Source organism: Drosophila nasuta, chromosome 3 (assembly GCF_023558535.2).
Source record: "Drosophila nasuta strain 15112-1781.00 chromosome 3, ASM2355853v1, whole genome shotgun sequence".
NCBI classification, from domain to species: domain Eukaryota; kingdom Metazoa; phylum Arthropoda; class Insecta; order Diptera; family Drosophilidae; genus Drosophila; species Drosophila nasuta.
The window spans coordinates 45135018-45156134 of NC_083457.1; the positions used below are offsets into that span (position 1 = coordinate 45135018).

At 37.5% G+C, this 21117-nt stretch overlaps 1 protein-coding gene across 10 annotated transcripts in view; it reads right to left on the bottom strand.

The window, feature by feature from the left end:
• Positions 1–21117, bottom strand: part of LOC132789426 (formin-binding protein 1-like) — a 39559-nt gene that overhangs the window by 16740 nt on the left and 1702 nt on the right. The gene's annotated exons all lie outside the window — the stretch shown is intronic.

Sequence of the window (21117 nt, forward strand, 5' to 3'; positions counted from 1 at the left end):
ATTTCCATTTTCTTTATTATATATCTGAATTAAATTTAAAATTGGTCATATTTTTACTGTGTATTTTTTCGATATGGTTTATCTGAATAAACATTATATCAAGAGTTAACAATATACAGATTAAGATTTACTACAGAAAATATTAAAATTGCTTTTAATCTTTGGAATTTCAATTAGTTTTGAGATTTATGTGATTTCTTCCCGATGTTTTTTATTTTATATTTATTTATCTGCATGTGCCCTATATCTTATTATTCTTCCAAAATGTTGAATAAAGTATAGTTAACAATCTACAGAAATACACTTAAATCGCTTTATTTTAATTGCATATTTGGGAATTGTATTAAATTTAAAATTTATGTCTCTTCTTTCATATGTCCAAATATAATAGAAATGTTTATATTATTTATCTGAATGTACGCTATATCTTATCGGTCGTATTTTAAATTTTATATACACTTTCTCTTTCTCTCAATATGTCTCAATATCTTATCTCTAATTTGTACTTATTTATTTCTCTTCTCCTTCTACACATTTTTATCTCTCTCAGGCTTAACCTTACTCAATCTCTTTGCGTTGAACTCTCCTCTCTATAAAGTCGAAACTGATATGACAAACCTTGTGTGCTCTTTTGCAAAATGCAGTCGATTTTGATTCTGGCACATTGCATGTGTATCATGTGTTAAAGAGCATAAGAAATGATTACAACAAAATAAGAAAAATGCAACTGTCGACTGTCGGATGACTTGGCATGACAGTTCCGCAGCACGCGTTTTATCTGCAACGGACGTGGAATGCAGCAGCAGCAGCAGCAGTAACCAGAACAGCAACAACAGCAATGACAACAACAGCAACAACTGTTGCAGCTGATAAGCAACGCAACTAGCGACAACAAAGTTAAGCAACGCGCGGCGGCATGCAGCTTGTTTGTCCCCTCCTCATTGTGGCAGCAGCACGAGTTGTTGTTGTTGGTCGTTGTTGCTGGTTGTGTTGTTGTTGCTGTTGGTGCTGCACCCAGTTGACATTTAGATGACGCTGCTCGTCGGGGCCTTGGACCGCGTAAATTGACATTGGCTGCGTGTATTCATAAAGCCGACACGCCCCTCTTGCCCCCTGTTGTGCACACACACACATGTATGAGTGTGCAACGTACTTTTTGTACAATTTATTTAACAAACGGCGGCGCCTTTGTTTTGACCATAAACTGTCAAACTCATCATGAAGTGCATTATTTTTTTACTTTCGTTGCCCGACGTTGTGTCGGGTAAAAGCATTCGTTGCAGGGCAAGTTCAATGAACCAGCGCACATGCAGCACACATTTGCAACAAACAACAACAACAGCAACAACTGCAAAGGAAAAAAAGTTAAACCAACAATTTGGCCAGCTGTCTCATACGATTTTCCACAATTTTCCACTAATTTGCTTTGATTTGAGGCAAAACCTCAAGAGAGAAAACAAAAGCAACTCCTGACCCGTTTCTTTTTGCTATTTATAAGTCGCTTTTCTCATTGTTGTTGCTGTTGTTGTTGTTGTTGTTGTTGTTGTTGCGCATTTTCAGTTAATTTGCTGTAACGATTTTCCGCATCAACAGCAACGGCAACGGCAACAACAATGCAAATGACACCAGAGAACCGAAGCCCTTGTGGGCAAAACATTGTGTGAATATCGGCTTGCCACTTGTTAAGCCCCTCTCAACCCCCTTCCCCCTTAAATTTCCCACTCTCTCTTCGAGTGTGTCAAATGCTATTTATGTGTTTTGTGCTCTCTTATTTTCCACCTAATTTTGCCAGGCAACTCTCGTTATTGTTGTTGCTGTTGAGTAGCGTACCAAAAATTAGCACATTAACCCGTTGTTGGCTGCCGTTTGCTGTCAGCGCCAGTTTTAGTTGTTACTCTTTTACTCTTGTTGTTGCTGCTGCCACTTTTGTGTGTCACGTTTGCAGCTGTTGTTGTTACTCTTGTTGTTGCTATTGATTAAATAAGTTTGCAATGTGCGCACATAAATCGATACCAATATCGATATTATGTTGAGCCACCACAGAAATAACAACAACCGCCGACTCGAGGCAAAAGCAAAAGCAACAGCAACAGATCAAAAGCAATGCGCTCTTATCCAATTATAAACCATAGACAAGATACAAAATACAGATACCTAATGAAAAAGATTGAATAAAAAACAAGCAAAAGTAATGAGGTTGTGAATGCTAGACACGCAGATATGCTATAATATGCTTGGGACAATCTACATTATACAAAATAAAACTTATTTTTATGTATTCTCTTTTTTGGTGATCAATGAACTAGTGACTCTAGTATTAAATATTCCTTTAACATATTATTTATATAAAATAAAGTTAATACTTAAAGTAATAAAAGTCAAATTGTCATATTTTGTCTAAAAAATTCAAAAAAAAATTTACAAAGATAATCTCTAGCGATAATTGTGAAATGATTCTTATATTGCCGTAACATTTATTGCAGCTCAATTTCTTTCTAATCTTTCTATTGGCATCTTAACATTTGTCTATCTTCTCCATCTCTGCAGTATATATTATTATACTATTTTATATATTCTTTCTAAGCACCTTCACAATCTATTAGTGCATAAAAGAAGATATTTTCATATTTTTATAATATTTTATATATTCCTTGACCTGAGCATACTCTCTTGCTACAATTTAGCTACCTCTAGGGTATCTCAAATATGTAGGTACAGTTGCTCTGTTCACAGTCTCACAGCGAACCAAGAAACATGTGTACAATACTTGCAAGCAACAAATTGCTGTCTTACAAGCTTTATTAATTACATATACAAGTATGTATGTACTTTATGGACGTATACATAATATATACTGTGCATATATAGATAATATACGGCAGTAGCAACAGCAACAGCAGCAGCAGCTGGATGAATAAATGAATAAATCAAGCGACGCCTTTTCACAGTTAACTCTGGAGGCAAAAAGCCACTGGCAAACAGCACAAATCTGAAGAATCAACTTAAAGCCCAAAGCGATAGAGAACAGCAGCAGCAACATTAACAACAAATACAACTACATGATCTTGGCCAGCAGAAGCTCACGCTCGTAATGATGACTTTGCTTGGCTGTGGCTGCTGTTGAGCAGCTGATAAAGTCAAAGCAAAGCGAAGCGAAGCCAAACAGGAAGCACAAAAAAGCAGCAGCCGAAAAAAATCTACAAAGTATATAATAAGTATACATATATCATTCCGAGTGTGTAATTGCACTCGTGTGTGTTGGTGTGTGTGTGTGTGTGTGTGTGTGTGTGTGAAACCGTTAGTGACCACTGGCTAGCGTTAAGACAAGTAATAATCATAAAAATAGTTGAACAACGCCGTTTATTTGAACTTTAACTTTAAGCGCTGCTGGCCAAGCGAGTTGCTCAACTTGGTAGCAAATGGTGGCAACTGCATGTGGCATGTGGCATGCGGCATGTGGCATATGCTTCAGCAATAAACGAAACTTCAATGCAGCTTGTCACGCTCTATAAATTGAAATTGCAATGATTGCACTTGTAATTGCTTCTTTTTTTTTTTTAAGAATATAATTTCATGCAAAAAATATTGCAATAATTCTCACACAAAATTTGCATTTTCACTCGACGCTTTTCACTTTGTTTTCGGTCACTTTTCTTGGACTTGGACTGTACTTTCTCAGCTAGTATTTTGTACAATTTAAAGCTTGTTGGTTGGTTGCTTGCTTGCTTGCATTTGGTTATGCAAAAATCAAAGCAGCGACATTTAATTGCAAACTGGTTGTTGGCCACTTTTAATGTAAAACGCTTGGCAGCCAGTTAACCACCTGTGGTGCAGTTCTAGTTACAGTTGTTGTTGTCGTTGTTGTCGTTGCTATTCGCTGTCGCTGGTTTAGCTGTTGTGGCACTCACCAAAAATTCCACATGCCAATCCTTGTGACTATGCTGCTGCTGTTTGTGGCTGAAATGTGTAACAGCCAGAGTCAAATGGCCAAGCAGGCAGCTCATGTTGAAAGCCAACAGCAAACTAATTGGCCAAGTGGCAGCATCTCAAAGCTTAAGTGGCCCCAAACTCGACATTTGGCTGTGCTGTGCTGTGTTGTCGATAAGCCAAGAATTTCAATAAACACAAGTGTATCACAGGCACAAAACCTGAAGCATAAGAAGATGCCAAAGTGTGTTCGCTGCTTAACAATTTTATTGTAATTCTTTCAAGATTTTTATTTGACTCTTTTTAATTTTTTTGCGCTGCGCTGATTGCGTGCTGGCCAAGTGACCTCGAAACGTGACCATAAAACGCAGAAGAACTGTCAGTTCACCACTTGTTGTTGACAATTGCGTCTCATTAGCCAGCAAAAGCTTTGTAAGCCAAGTGACTAAACAACAATTTTAAGAGATAAAATACGCGCGAGCGATTCAATTGTTAAATGCTGCGCGTAAGTTGCTCCCCAACAAGTTGGTCAAGAAAACACAGCAAGCAGTTGGCCAACAGATACTTCCGGAACTACGTTATTTAAGTACTTCACTTGCTGATCCACATATATATACGTATATATATTTTGTTGTTTGTGGTTCGGCTCAAAATCTACTGAAGCGCCATCAAGTTAATTTGCTCCAATTATGAAAATGCCCATGTGCTCATTAAACTTAATTGAGAAACCCCAGAGAGAGAGAGAGAGGGCAGCCAGAGATAAAAAGAGAGACGCAGCAGAAGAAGCTGCAAAAGAAGCGCGAAACGAAACTTAAGACAAAAGCTGAACTGAACTGAAATGAATGAGTGAGTGAAGGAATGATTGCTTGACAACGGATCTCAACGTGGAACGTAGTTAAGTTCACTTCATATGCAAAATAAAAGATCTATTTCGAGACGAAGCTCAATTATGTTGAAGGAAGTAATTACGAGAAATATTGTTATTAATGTAATGCTATCAAGAATATTTTTGAATAATAAGTTAATTTTGCAATAAGTAAAATTGTTTTTTTCAGTTACTTTGAAATTAATGCTCGACTATGTGCTACCCTTACCGAAGGATATATTTGGTATATCGATATAGAAGAACTATATTTTAATTATACCATACAGTACAAAATATATCAGTCAAAGCAACTAAAACCCGATTGTACTTGGTATTTCTTGAATAACTTCTACAAATTTTATCTGATCGCAATCAAATTTTCAGGAATCTTAAATTGAAATTAGGAATTATTGACACCATGAATACTTTTGAATTACAAGCATATTTTGCTTATATACTTAAATTATTGCTTCTATTCTCTTATTATTTATCCTCAGCAAAATCGTAAAGTCATCACTTATCTCTTTTCTACTACTAGTTTCATTGGCACATTTTTCAAGCTATGCTTCATAAAAGAATCTACTTTATTTTCGTTTTGTTTTCCTTTTAAAACACTTCCCTCTAGATCATTTATTATTATCACTATTAGCGTTTAGCCTTCCGCTTTTTCCATAAACTTAGTTTTCTGTCATTCCATTGATAACCAAAACTTCAATGCTCACTGCTAGCTGTACCATCATCTTGTTTACGCAACCTTTTGGCTAGCCAGCAGCTTCTGCCACTTGACTAGATCATAAGACTGTCTTCCCTTCCCCCCTTCTTCCCTACCTCAACATGCTGGGCCAACAGGCTGTGAGCTTCTTTATGTGGCATGAGCATTTGCAGCAACATTTTTGCGTAAATCTTGCACGCAAATTGCCAAGAAAGTTGGAAGAAGAAAAAAAAATAAAAAATAAAATTGTTGCTGCTTAGATAAATACATACATTAATATGAACAAGTGTGTGTGTGTGTGTGTTAGTTATGTGTGTGTGTATTGAAGAAGTCTTCATTGTAGCCGGCTGTAAAGTTGAAAGCAAAAGAGCTATAAATTCGCAGCCACATTCTTTTGGTCGGCTCAGAAGCCGCCGAACAGGTTGAACTACTTTGTGGTTGCTGTTGCTGTTGCTGTTGCCGTTGTTGTTGTTGTTGTCGACCATGTGGCGCATGCGCATTGCCCAATGCAACAGCTCAGCTCAACGCAGCTCAAACCCGGGCCGGACATGCTAGATTCTACACATAGCGCAGCGAAGATGATCATTGGGGAAACGAACCAACAACAACAACTATAAATAGACATGGCGACAGCGACAGGACTTTTGCCATAGTTTCGCTTTTCCAGCGAGGCGAGCTTTCGAGACAAACATCAAAAATTCGTTGCATTTCCGCTGCTTGTACGACAAGAAATGCAATGTTATTATTACAGTGTTTCACTCTTGTCGTCGTCGTCGTCGTTGTGTTGTGTTGTTTTTTTCTTTAACTAGAGCAACAACAATTCCAAGTAAGTAATTTCCCATGCACTCGACATGTTCTCCACACTACGCTCTTGGCTCAACTCGAGGCGACTCTCAGCTGAACTCAACTCGACTCAAGTTATCATTAATCTGCGACGAGAGCTATACATTCATATGCGATGTATCTATGTAAGTAATTAGTTGTTGCTGCTGTTGTCTGCCCCTGTAAATAAAATACTCACACATATTCTTCCCTCAGATATGTGTATTTACATACGCTTTTGATTCGAGTGGATAGTGCGCCAGAGATTCGTGGAAAACAAGGTGGCAATTATACAAGTAAAAGCGAAACGCTAGGCAAACGAAGTAGAAGAAGAAGAGCGAACGTCAGCCTGTTCTCACCATACCAGCAAGAAACAAGTACTCAAAGTAAATAAACAAAAGCTAATGAAATATTTTATGCGAGAATCTCCCCAACGCAAGACTTGAAGCTAAGCGGAAACGAGCGCAACTTTCGCTGCAATTTTTTTTATTTTATACAATATATCGCCATATTTTTTTGTTATTGACTTTTAACGCGCTGCACCAGCTGCAAGCAGAGAAACGCAGCCATAAAATCAAATATGGCATGCATTTCCTCCTCTCGAAATTGCTTAATATACCCCGCTGCACTATCCTGCAGAAGTGCAGGGTATATAACAGACACACTCACGACGGACAAAGAACCGATGACAGTGTGAACCACAGTGTAGGCCATAATGCAATATTTATGAGCCATGAAAATGCAATTGGAGTCGTCTTCCTCCCGACTCTCAGACACACACACCTCGTTTCCACTATTGGCTGCAACTTCCTTAAGCAGCAGCTTCCGCAGCAGCATCCACAGCAGCAGCGAATACGGATCTTGTGGGTGCCTTGTCGCTGCTGCGATTGGCAACGGGGCGTATGCGCAATAAATTAAACGTTGTCATTTCGCCCAGCAAGTCAACTCAAAAGTCAATTAATAACAGGCAGCAGCCACAGCAGACCACAGACCACTCGAGACATGCCACAGCATGCGGCAGCCCCACAGCTGACGTCACAACAAGTCGCCTCAGCTTTGCTCTGGCCAGTTCAAAAGGTTAAATTGCCATCGACTTTTGCGCCAGCTGCATGAGCGACGAACGTGAGAGAGTTTCGTCTGTATTTCTGTTGTTGTAACCTAGCTCAAACTTAACTTTAAGTTATGTCTAAAAGACAAAAGACAAGAAAAAGATTAAAACGAGATAATTATGTTGCCTGAGAAGTGGAATGAAAGACAAGAATTTCATATGCTCAAAGAAGATGCTGCCAACCAAATGGGCAACTAAAACTAAAGAATCTCTTTCTTCTTTCGTTTAGAGAAAATGCTCATAAAAAGCATTTAAATTTAGCAGTAGTTTCAAGAGAAATGAGAAAGATTATGGCTAAAGTTTTGCTTAGGAATTATGAATAGTTTTAGTTTGAAAATGTTGCTAAAGCTTTGAAGTTAAAGTCTCTACTAAAATGGAAGATTTAGTAGTATATATGGAAATGGAAAATAATAGTTTGATAAACGCAAAACTATTATAGAGACCAATAAAACTTTTCGTTGCGTTTTAAGTATAAACAGAACTAAGCTAATGTTGACAAATTTCTAAACAAATCTTTCATTAAAACTTGTTTTCATGCCTTTTAAAAATTCATAAAAATAATGAAAAATAACCCCAACAAATCAGCACGATTTGCATGCATTTTCAGGCAATTTTTCAAAGCCTCAAGCAAAGTCAACAATTGAGCAGCTGCCTCCTAATCATTGTGGACAATTGGCTGGGCAGCCACATAGACCAAAAAAGCGAAATAAGAGTGAGAGAAAAACGTTTTCAATTAAGCGAGTCCAAAGCAGGCAAAATGCGCCTTAGAACAAAGAGAAAATTGGCTAGCCAACTGCTGTTGTTATTGCTGTTGCTGCTGGCACACGTGCCTGTTTCAGACCCCAACAAACGCAAGCCTGACTGACGAGACTGATTGGCAAAACGAGATGAGATTGAGGTGGAGTTTGGCAGGTGGCAGGAAAGAAGCAAGCAAAGGCAAGGGAACGAACTGTGTTTTGACCGACAGCCCGCAAAAACAGAAAAAAAAAAGTGAAAATCTAAACCAAATGAAATTCTGGTTTCAATTCGCTCGCGGTTGTTAGACTTAGTTTCCTATGCTTGAGTGCAACAAGCTGTGACTCTGACTGTGGCAGCGACGGACTTTGGCATTGTTTAGCCGAGATTTTCCGTTTGTTCCAGCTGCTTGACGACGTTAAACACACACCAACAAAACAATGAAGCAGCGACAAGGCAATAGAGAGAGAGAGAGAGAGAGAGAGAGAGAGAGATGCAGAGATGGGAGAGAAGAGAGTGCAACTCCAACATCAAATAGCTAAACGAGTTTTGGCGCCAAGTCTGGGGTTATTTCATTGTTTTTGGCCTGGTTCAATTTCAGCTCAAAGAGTCGGACAACGCCTAGTGGAAAAATTGGAAAAATGATCAACACAATGAAAACGTCTGCACAAACCTGACCAACAACTGGGAGCAAAACGGTGAGGGGAGCAAAGTGAGCCGGTGATTTCATAACAATTATTGCCAAATCCCGCCACCACCACCGTCCCCCTCTCCGCTCTCTCACGACAATAAAGCAAACGATTTATGAACGATTCAAAGATGATTTTTCTACATTTGTTTTTTTGCTTCAAGTGTTTTCTTAATTTTCGCCGGCTGTGTGTTGATGCTGCTGATGCTTTTGGCGTGGGCGATTTTTGCTTATTTTCGTAAGAGAGAAACATTTTCCAAGTGGCCATTTGCGATGTAGACATAAATATTTTTTTTGTGTATCAACAGCAAGCAGCGAGAGGAATTTTTTTTTCTGTTTTTGTTGTGTGGTTTATATTTTTAGTCACCGCAGCAAATATATTTACATACATATACAAATTGTGTACTATTTAGTAGCTTGTTATAAATAAATTTAAATATATGTTTTATTATAGCGAACTAACTGTCATCGGCGCATTAATCACTAGTTAATCATAATGTAGCCGGCGCTTCTCAGAAATTTTGTTAGACCCTCAAAAACAGCTGCATCAACAGTTAGAATGCATTTCACGAACCGTTAACAGAGATTCTTGTGCTCTTTACAAACAAACATTATCATAATAATATGAGTATGTTAATTTTCAGAGTTCCAATTCCAAAAAGTTTATGATCCAACAGTTGCTCTTTGTTTTTTTTTGTCTGAGTAATTTGCATTTCATTTGTGTTATTACGCTGAATTGTTATTGTTGTGTTGTTGTTTGTAGCGTAATAAAATAGATGTTTTCACTTTCGCAAATTAACAAAAGAATTCAACAGACAGACAGCAGCACACTTTCCTATCGAAATGCACACATCAAGTCAAGTCAAATCAAATCAAATGAAATCAAATTCAAACACAACAAATTATGCAGTCACATGAGATGAAAGAGAAGCCAACGGATGGTGGACCTTATAAAACCGGTTAGCACCTGTATCGACTTCTCTACTCTGTGTGTGTGTGAAATTATGAAAGAGGCGCAAAAGAATGCATAAGTAATTTTCTAAACAAACAACAACAATCTTCAAAACTTCAAAAATATGGCTTAACATACCCTATAAAATGATCTCAAAAGTGTTGTCTAAACTAACAAATTGAAATATGTCAAGTTTCTATATCGATCTAACATCTTAAAGTGTTTTCTCAACTACCAAAATAAAATTTGTTATATTTCTCTATCTATCAAACATGTTTCATACTCTACAGGGTATTCCATAGTTCATCAACAGTGCAGCTGTTCATTGTTGTTGTTTTTGTAAACAATGGAAATGCAAATGGACTGACGTATTTTATGATTTGTAATGTTAATTATGCTGGATGAATAATCCCAGCGAAAGAGCCGAGCCAACTTCATTAGTCAGCACATCAAATCGAGAGGAGACAATAAGCACTCGTCATGTGTATATAATATTTATATATTCACTTAAATATGGTCTACAAAACTTACATACATATGTACATATATGAAAACCGAAAGTGCCAAAAATGAAATGCGGAAATGGAAATAATGAGAATTATGAACGCATTTTGCGTATCAAAACTGAAAACGTAATCGATTCGTTTTCCAATTCAATTCAATCCACAAAAGTAAAAGTTTACTGCAGCCCCTCTTCGCATTGTATATGTATGTGTGTATGTAGATACTATATATATACATATATGTATTTGTATGGGTGTGGTCTGGGGCATGTTCCTCGTGCTCGACGTGCTGTTTACTAAACAGCAACATTATGGAAAAAATGCCAAGGAAATGCGTCAAGATGAGTTTTTCATTTGGTGGGTGTTTTGAATACTCGCCTTATCGATGCGATTGTTCGTTCATTCGTTCGTTCATTCTTCTTTTTTCTCTTTCTTTCTACTTCTCTCTACTTGGCAGTCAATGTTAACGTTAACGTAAACACAACTCTATAAACACAGCACACAAGATTCCAATTTGTTTATAATAAATGCACAAGGCTTATAAAAATAAACGCATCAATTGCAATGCCGGCAATATCCCCCCTTCATCCCCCTCTTTGCCCACCACTTACCCTCTCTCACACCTTTTGTTTACCGAGAGTGCAAATGGCAAAATGTGTTTATCCTATTTACAGTGGAAGCTGCCCGACTACGACTCACGTGGCTTGATTAATTGTGCATTCAACTTACCTGAAAATTTGAAAAAAAGAGAGAGAAAGAAAGTTAGTGAAAATGCATTGGAAAATGTTTGCTATAATTCGAAGTTAATTAATTACAAATTGTATCGCTAAGAAACAAATGTAGCAATAGAAAAATGTCGAAATATTTTAGGTGATTGCGTTAACTGAATTTACAGCTGCATTTGAATTTTGGATTTATTGCTTTTAGAGTACACTGATAAAAAAAAAAAGTTCCGAAATCAAGATTTTGGTCTTAGTACAAAGAATTTTAATTTAAAAAGTACGTCGAGGACACAAAAATCATTAAGTAAGAAAATTTATTTTCATTTATAAGAAAGAAAAGAAAATTCAAATTCATTTATTATAAGATTGAACAAGTAAGAAAGCTACGATCGAATGTGCACGACAAAACAGTGTGATATTTTTCTTAAAATATTCCCAATTAGCATACTTGAAAATTAAAAAATTATACCGACTGCTATATTTAGTATTTCGAAATACTATTACTTTCAAAATATACCACAAAGTACAAAATTATTGTATTATCTTCACAGTTTTTACTCAACTGTATTTAATTTTTCAAGTATTCGATATTTAATCGATTTGTAATTCTAAAGTAAATAATTTTACCAAAAACATAGCTAAGATCAGCTATTTTACTATCTCATTTAATATTATAATTTTTAGAGAATTGTATCAACTAAATTTGAAACTACATTTCAATTTTCGAGTATTGGCTTCTTTAAATTTTAATATGCATTTAACTATCAAAATGAAATACTATTAAAATAATTGAATACATAACAATATAAATTGTTAGACAATTTATATACCAAACAAACAACATAGAAACATTTATTAAAAGATTAACTATTTAACTACTCGATTCAATAACATTTACAGTCAGCACTTAAACTGTTCTCCTTCCCATTTCCGGCTGTATGTTAGCCATAATTCAATAGTAAAGCAGCTAATAGAACCTAATTAATATCAAGTGATAATTTATGATGTTACTAATGATATCGAGGATGAAACGCACGTCGAAATACCATAGATTAAATATTATCGATCGCCTGATTAATCGATGCATTTATCAGTCTTTCCACATGGATTAACATATTTTAATTACATTTCTCATAGCGGTGCAACGGCAATTTTGTTGTCCAAGTTGTGGCAACATCATCGAGCGAGCAACCAACCATTGGGGGCAACTTCAAAGTCAATGTTCTCAGCTGCTGCTGCTGTTGCTTCTTCGCGTTCGCGTTCAACTTCAACTTATTTGAAATCAACGCTACCGTCATACCATAATAGCATTATCACAAGGCGACAACGATGAAGACGACAACCGCAACGACGACAACGACAACGACGTGTGCAGCGACTTGCATGACACGACCCAACACACAGATGCAACATGCAACACACACTCACAACTTACTTGCAACACTCATTAGTAAGGCTGGACGAGTGTGTGTTAGTGTGTGTGTAATGCAAAATAGTTGGCAGCTGCCTCACAATGACAGCGAGTGCAATGCACCGGCAACAACTGTGCAACAACTTCTTCTTCTTCTTCTTGTTGCGCCCTGCCTCCGCCCCATGCCATAAGCGACTCCAACTTCAACTCGTTGCTCTGCTTCAGCTCCAGCTTCTGCTCGACTGGCAGCAAACAACGCGCAACTTTTATGCCTGTCGACAACGTTTGTTGTTGCTGTTGTTGCTGTTGGTTGTGTTTTTTATGGGCCGAGTGGAGTTTTAATATTATTATGCCACGTCGAGTGGCAACAAAGTTAGCGAGACACGTCTCAGACTCTTGACTTATTTCGACTGTGCTCCGCACACACAAACAAAAAGTGTGCCGCCTGATGATCAACTCGGACTCCAACTACAACTGCAACTGCAACTGTGACTGTGATGATGATCCAACTTGATATCTATGCAATTTCTCACGATTAAACAAAGCCAATGCATAAATGAATGAGTGTAAGTATTTTTTGCACTGTGGCTCAATGATTGATGCATTTTATTTGAAATTGTCATAAACATCAAAGGCAACAAAGCGTTGTGAGTTCTCTTTTCCCCTCTCCCTTCCCTCTACACTCTGCTTCTATATGTGGCACGCGATTCCTTTATGGACGAATGATTCAGATTTCAGTTTTCAGCTCATTTCGAGTATTGTGCGCAGAAACTGAAAGCGACCCCATTTTGTGTACAGTCCAATGAGTCAAGCGTTCTCTTGGGGATCGTGCCCAGTAGCCAACTACGTGCGATCCATGCTGCCTGCCCCCTGTCTCCCCCCTCTCTTTCCACTGCTTCGGCCCTTCCGGCCTGAAAGAATCGATTTCTTTATACACAACAAAAACAAAAGCAAAACATGTTGATGTTGCCTTCGCAATGAGTTCGTTGGCATCGCTTGCAAAATGTTGGCAGCATGTTGCGGCAACATGTTGCCACAGCTGCCTCTGCTTATCTCTGTTTCTGGTGTTGCTCTCAAAAAGCATTTAACGATTTCCGTTAGCTGTGCAGGCGACGACGACGCTCACTATCGACGACTCCTTCACAAGTTGCCCACGCAAGCAGAAACCAAAAGAAACACAAGAGAACCAAAACAAGTGAGTTTCAAAAGCAATGCTCGACTGATAAATACTCTTTTTACATATAATAAACAATTTTGTAAGCAAACTACAACTTCAACTACCTAACACAACTTTTTTTACAGCGTATTTGCAAAGCTGATAAATAATTCGTTTTTAGTTTTCGCCAGCCGCAGCACGACAAAAATAATAATAATAAAAAGATGGCCAAACATATTTCATGCATAACAACAATAACAACGACAACAACAACAATGCGGGGAAATATTGAATTTTATGTTGGTAGGGTTAAAACTTCGCAGGCTTTTGGGCATGTCATGTGACAGGAAATGAAGCTAATTTGCTGACGGGGTGTGGCAGCTGTTTGGCCAAAAAAAAAAAACAGACACAAAGGCGCAGGCGGACCCAAAAAGCAAAACCAAAGTCGCAACCGAAGCCGAAGCCAGGCCAAGGCTCTGTGCCTCATTTTGCAGTGTGTCCTCATATTTACATTTAGCTTTTGTGACAGTGGATAAAAGCGCATAACATTTTATGATGAGACGACACGGGACATTCAGCACACACAGACACGCACGCACCGCAAACACACACACGCACAGCACACACAACAAAGGAAATTTTATTCAGCCTCCCTTACTCCTTCCTCTTTTGGCCCACACGACTGCGCTGTCTCTCTTCCCCACACTGGCTCTCTTTCTCCCTTTCTCGCTCTATCGTAGCTACACTTTTGCCTTTGAACTTGCCTTGGGCAGATGAAAGCTTTTCTCTCTATGAGCTTCCACTACACTGTGCATAAAAATGTGCTCCACTTATTGTAGTATTTTTAAATAGAACAAACCCTGATTACTTTACCCATTATCTTTCATTTTCTAGAGCGCGTTTTGAGTTACACTGAGCAACTAAATTTATATTTCATATTTCATGTTCTTTTTTCTCTTGAAATTAATCATTTTTCACTTCATTTTCTTAAAGAGATTTCAAGAAGTGGGAGTAACTCATAGAGCGAATTTTTAAGAGAAGCTCTAATTGAAATTTTAAATTGCATCATAAAAAAGGAAATGGTTTTGCTTTGGCGAAAATTCAATTTAGTTCTAATGTTACACCGAGCGAACTTTTAATATGGGAATTCAATTTAGTTTTAATGTTCCATTGAACAAACTTTTAATATGAATTTCGTTACACTGAGCGAAGTATTCAAAAGACATATTTTTAATTGACTTTTGCGAATAATTGTTTACTTGTCTCTCCATTTCATTGACTACTTTTGCTTACACTGAACGGAATGAATGTTTAATTCAACCATAAAGATAGTTTTCTACTTCCTGTATTGTTTTTCTTTCATCTTTAAAACTTACTCTTCATAACTTTATGCACTTTTCTCGCAGTGCAGTTGGTGCACTGAATTCTTTTCCACTTTCGAGCATTATACAAACATCATAATCAAGCATTTTGCCGCAATTTCAGTGACAAGGGTCTATGAGGGGGGAGGAACCAGTGACACAGAGGGGGTTCGCTAAACAAAGCCACCCACACAGTGAAAGGGAGAGAGCTCTCTCTCTGTATCTGTGTGTTACTCTCCCTTCATCTCATTGCACAGCTGACCCTGTGTGTGAGTCATACAGTCAACAGCTGTTGTTAGTCAGTGGGTGAGCCAACACAAGGGTGGCTCAGCTCAGCCCACTCACCCGTCCTGTCGAACCTCCCCCTCAGGGGGCAAAGTGAGTCAGCAACAAAAAACAAAAAAGAAGAAAACACGGAGAATGACTCAAAAAGGAAAAGCATTTCGTCAACTGTCAGCGCAGATAAAGGAAGGTGGAACGTGTTGCTGTGCAATCAACAGCGGCTAAAACGTGATACTAACTGAAATTAGAGCAAACACAGCGACTCACACTTGAATGGAGACCACATAGAAACGCTTGAGGGTTGAGCTCAAAGTATAAACAAAGAACTGGTAACTGGCAACTGGTTGCCTCATCTCTTCGTGTCAAGTGCAAATGGAAATTATACCCTTAAAAAAACATTTGTGGCTGCCACACATGTGTCGCGCCTTGACGCGTCACGATGCGTAAATGAATTATACACTCATAAATCTGAGTGGCAATTAATCTACATATGAGCATACAATATAAATTTATTTCGAAAATGTAACAAAAGAACTTGTCAAGCAACTCAGTTGACCTTTCGCTTGAACTCTCATCGATGCGGTTTGTTTTTCTATATAAAAAAATCTATTTAAATTTCACTTCAAAATAGAGGCACTTATTAATCAGCATTCCTGTGTGTAAAAACCACAGCAGACGTCCAATAAAAGAAATGATTAACATACGGTCAAATATGGAAAGCATTCTTTTGCTGTCTCATCATCGCATTAATCATTTTGGAATTTTTAATTATTGAAAATTACAAACACAAAACAACAACAGCGAAAAAGAAACATACACTCGATACACTCCTCCTCATCTGGTATGATAACCTCATCGTTTGCTATTGCTGTTGCCCATTTTGCCAAGCCACACCCTTTATGGCCATGCTGGCCGCAAACATTAATTGGTTTTGTATTTTTTTTGTTTTTGTTTTTGCTGCCCAAAAAACAAACAAAGCAAACAACGAAAAATGTTCTCTCAACGTTACCTGTCACATTGTGTATCTAATATCCAACTAATATTTGCTTATTAACCTTTGTCCATATCGCGATTGCAAATGTGTTGGTGTGTCTGTGTGTGTGTGTGTGTGTGTATGGAAAGATACCAGACAAGCGATAAGTTGGGCAAATAATTCGACCTTTAGCTAGATAACACAACCAAATTTGACAGCACTGCAGCTCAAGGCTAATGCGAAACAACGCCGATTGAAATCTATTACAATATCGAGCCTAGAATCCAATTCCCCTAACTTACAAACTTGCGAGGAGTGTTCTATAATATAATATAATTGAATACACACACAAATTGTCATAGTTTGCAGTGAGTGCGATAAGACAAAATTCCCGATAAAATAATAAAAACACTCACAACCACAGGGACACCTGTGCGTATACGTATTGTCGTGAAACGGCAACAGGTTCATTTAATTTAGTCACAGTCAACAAATGCCCCATTGGGCTTACTTACTGATAGCCCCAACTCTGACGCATACACACACTCAAGCTCCCTCATATCAAGCGGAAATATGTATAAAGTCTGTGGCGACTATGACAAAAAAAAAACGAATTCCAAAAACAAATTCCAGTCACAATCGCAGTAAATTGTGAACCAGCTCAAGATGCTGACCAAAATAGCAAAGAAATAGCAATAAAAACAACAACAAAAACAAACAACTTTGTTATGACGCATAGTTTAAACAATTTAAAAGGGGCGTGGCTTGAAGGTGTTAATCATAGACAAAGAAAACCAAAAATTTCTTTGCGCTGTAATTGTTTTCTTATTATAAGCAAATGCTCATGAAATATTTCTCAGATTTATATATACATATTATTAAATTATATTTTTTCTGTGGGGTTTCTTTCTTTCTTTCGGTTTGCTAAGCGCTTTTTATCGCAGCCGCAAAAAAAGTTGGTCAAACGATAAGAAAGACCCAAAGCAAAAGAGGAAGCGAAGTGCGTGAAAAGAAGGCTTGCTCTGCTTATGAGTAAGGTCTCTTTTAAGCGCTTATCAACGCAGCGCCAGTTGTAAATATGCCATGCAATATATGTATATATATGGCACACTATATAGTGTATACTATATAGCCATAAAAGCTGTGATTTCTAATGGCAAAGAGACGCCGCACTTTTCAAATCGCAACGGTCGATTATTTTTTTGCATTTGCATATTGAACGTGATGATGGATTGCGAAGCAGGTACGCTGCTTAATATGCATGCAACGCAGGCTGAAGGCTACTCAAATCAATAGACGCCAGGCCAGACAACGACCACAACAACAATCGTGCAAAGAGTTTATTGTACAATGCACTTGGACAATGTGAATGGAATTTGCAATTATCTTGGCCACAGCAAGATTGTCATCAAGAGAGCTGGAAAGTACAGTGAAGCTTGCCAATGCAGCGACAATACATTTCTACCCCTTGACCATATTGAGAAACTGTAACCGAAAGGGAAATGTTGCAAAAACAAAATTCGCCGGATTCGGATGCAATAAAATCAGCAAACCACCCGTCGAGACGTCAAGTTTTGCGTTGCGCCCCACATGCTGAGAAATCCTTGTAATTCCCAAAGGCGTAACTCCTGGCGCCAAGCATCTTAAGCGTCTGTCTGAAGTCAGCTTGGAAAATCGATAAGCGACACAGAGAATGAGAGAGAGAGAGCGAATTTTCAGTTAGGGTGCGACCCCAAAAAAAGATGCAAGTGCCATCTCATATATTTCTTGGCCTTGAGCACATAAATTGCCATCGCCATCGTCATCGTCATCGCCCTCGACTTTGCCATCTTTTGATTTAATTGGAAGCTGGCCGGAGGGGGCGGGTGGGCGGTGTGTCAATGCATTTGGCTTTGGGGTGTGCCAGAAACGTAATCATGGCGCACACGTTAGCCCAAATGAACGACCCTTCGAGAAGACAGTAATTAGACCTGATGAAAGATATATGACCCCAAGAAGTTGTATGTTTTCTTTTTTAAACTTGCATCGTTGCACGTCACTCATAAAGATCATAAAAAAATGAATCTTCTTGCTTCGTTTTTATTTTTAGCTCTGAGAAAAACAGCTAATGTTAGCGGTAAAATTACGAGATTATTTCTGGGGTTATCTTTTTGTTTTCTTGTAGCAAAGTGTTGCCAATCAATACGTAATTTCAATGTCACGAAAACTTATCGAAAAACTGCAACAATAACAAGAGTACAACAAAAATTATTTACAGAGTGCTCTAAAAAACATTAAACAGCTGCACTCCATGACCACGACGATGATGGCATTGAACATCAGAGCGTCGTCGAGTGGATGATTGGAGAGTGTGAAGGAGCTAAAGCAACGTCAGAGACCTCGAAAAAGCGCACAGCAAGTGAGAAAAAGAGACGAACGAAGACAAGTGCCCGATTGTGTTGTACAATAACAAGCGCAGACAGCTGATCAAGCCTAACAAGATACAAAGATACAAATCAGAAACCATTCCAAAGATTGATTAATGTAGACAAATTGCGCGATAGGGGAAAGAGAGCCACTCACATTTAGAATAGATTGCAATAATAATAACAGTTATCACATGGAGTGTTATCATATTATTTGCTCACAGATAATAAACAACAGCTGTAATTGATGTGCATGCGGAAACAGCTGATCAGACGAGTAAACAACTCGAGTTCCGCATTAAATTCGGGCACTTACAGCTTAAACCCGCCAATCACTTAAGCTCATTAATTACAAAATTTATTTAAGGAAAGTAAATAAAAAAAGCTAAAAATAGTGTGACCAGATAATTGAAGGAGTAAGAAATATTTAAATAAATTGGCAACTCAATCTAAAAATTATTTTAAAATTATAAACCAACTATGTAAAATACAAAAATTACAAATATATATAAAAAGAGTGTGACCAAATAAATCTAGAAATATCTGTGTAAAATGATTTGTAAATTGTAATTCTAACATTATAAAATAATTTAACAATTCAGTTCTATAAATACTTTTGTATCTTTTAAATCAACGAATTCATTATAACATTGTACATTATTACATGGCAACAAAAGTGTGACCATATTGCAGTATCACATATCTCAGCGGCGCAATTGAAGCTGACAGGAATCTTAACTCGATTAACATAGTCGACGCGTGTTTATCGATATGGAATTCCTCTGTCACTAATCGGTAATTTATGCAGCCAGTGCTTCCCAATCAAAATACCCAACTAGACCACATAAAATACACACAACACGTTGCCTCCCCCTCCCTTTCCCTCACCCACTGCCACCCAATAACACACGCACACTCACGCAATTGTATTACGAGATCTGAAATGACAGGCGACTATTTTTAGCAGAGAATGAGAGAAGAGAATAGCAGGGAGATATCGGGAGGAACGGTGCATAGGCGAGGAAAAGAAATTCACCCCAACAACAACAAGAAAAATAAATAGACATAGTAAAAACAGTTTTATTACTATTTTTATATCATTTTGTTTGATTTTCAATTTTTTATTTTTCAGCTTTTTGCATATGCAACGAGCCAAGTTTTTGTTTAATGGACTTAAACTTCGCCTTTGGCGCATGCTTTAAATTTAATTAAAGTGAAAATTTCGTTCATAAAGCAGCTGGAGCAACAACAACAGCGACCAACAAAACAGAAAAAAATGCAAAGAAAGTTTTGTTGTTATTTTTTGTTGTTGTATTTTTTAGTTGACTGACGCCACTTGGAAATTGCTTTGGCTTTAACATTGGCTTTGGCTTTGGCTCCACTTGGCCAACAGAAACACGCCGCGGTTGGGTTTTTTATTATTTTTATTTCTATTTCAATTTTTTATGCAGGCCTCGCAATTGACCCGCTTATTAGCCCACTTCGAATCGGCTTTAAGCTCGGAATTTGCATTATAAATAATAAACGAAACAACATAAAAAACGACTATATATAATGCTTTTTCTTTAGCGTTACGTGTTAATTTCCATTAACCGAATTTACAATTTCGCTTTGCACTTTCTTTGCTCCGTTTGCTACAAGTATTTTCCGTTTCTACTCCCTAAGCCAAAAACATCAGCATCAACAACAATAACAACTACATTGATTCGCGTGCAAATTCGTATTTATGCAAATGTTTAGCGCTTTTTTTGTGCAAAAATAAACAATCATCGCATATTGTGGGCTACCGATTCTACCCTGAACGTGAACAATAGATACCCATTGACCATGGCAGAAGACAAAAGAAAGATTTTACAAACTTCGTGAGCAAGTCGAAGGCATTAAACATTTTAAATATTTAGAAAAATAACGAAAGAAATTTCATTATACAGAGTAAGAGTAAGAGCGAAAGAATTGACTGCCTTTTTATGTGAAATGGAAATTTCTAGAGTCAGAGAATAGCGATAGATCGTTGGAAATTATATAATGAGAACAAAAAATACATTTCACAAAAACCACAACTATTCTTTTCGTTTTCTTTGGTTTTATTTACAGAAATTTTTACGAGAAATTTAAAGATTTTATAATAATATTTAACGATGCAATCATTATAAGTTCTTTATATTTTAACACATGTTTACTTAGAAAACTATTACAAACGATCCCAAATATATGTACATATATGTAAATGCAAGTTGGGGCTAGCACTCGCAATAAAATACCAATGATTTGAATAAAATAGGAGAAACCAGAACTACTAGAGAACACAAATTCTGAAAAACAGATTTATTGCTAACCAGGCTGATACATTTCATCAAACTTCTTATGTCTAACCACCATATTTTTCTCAACACGCTCCACAACTTTATTAAACTAATCCATCACGTTGCAGTCTCATTCTAAGTACACTACATATCATATTTGAATAGTTCTTTTTGTAAATCCGCAAGTCAAAC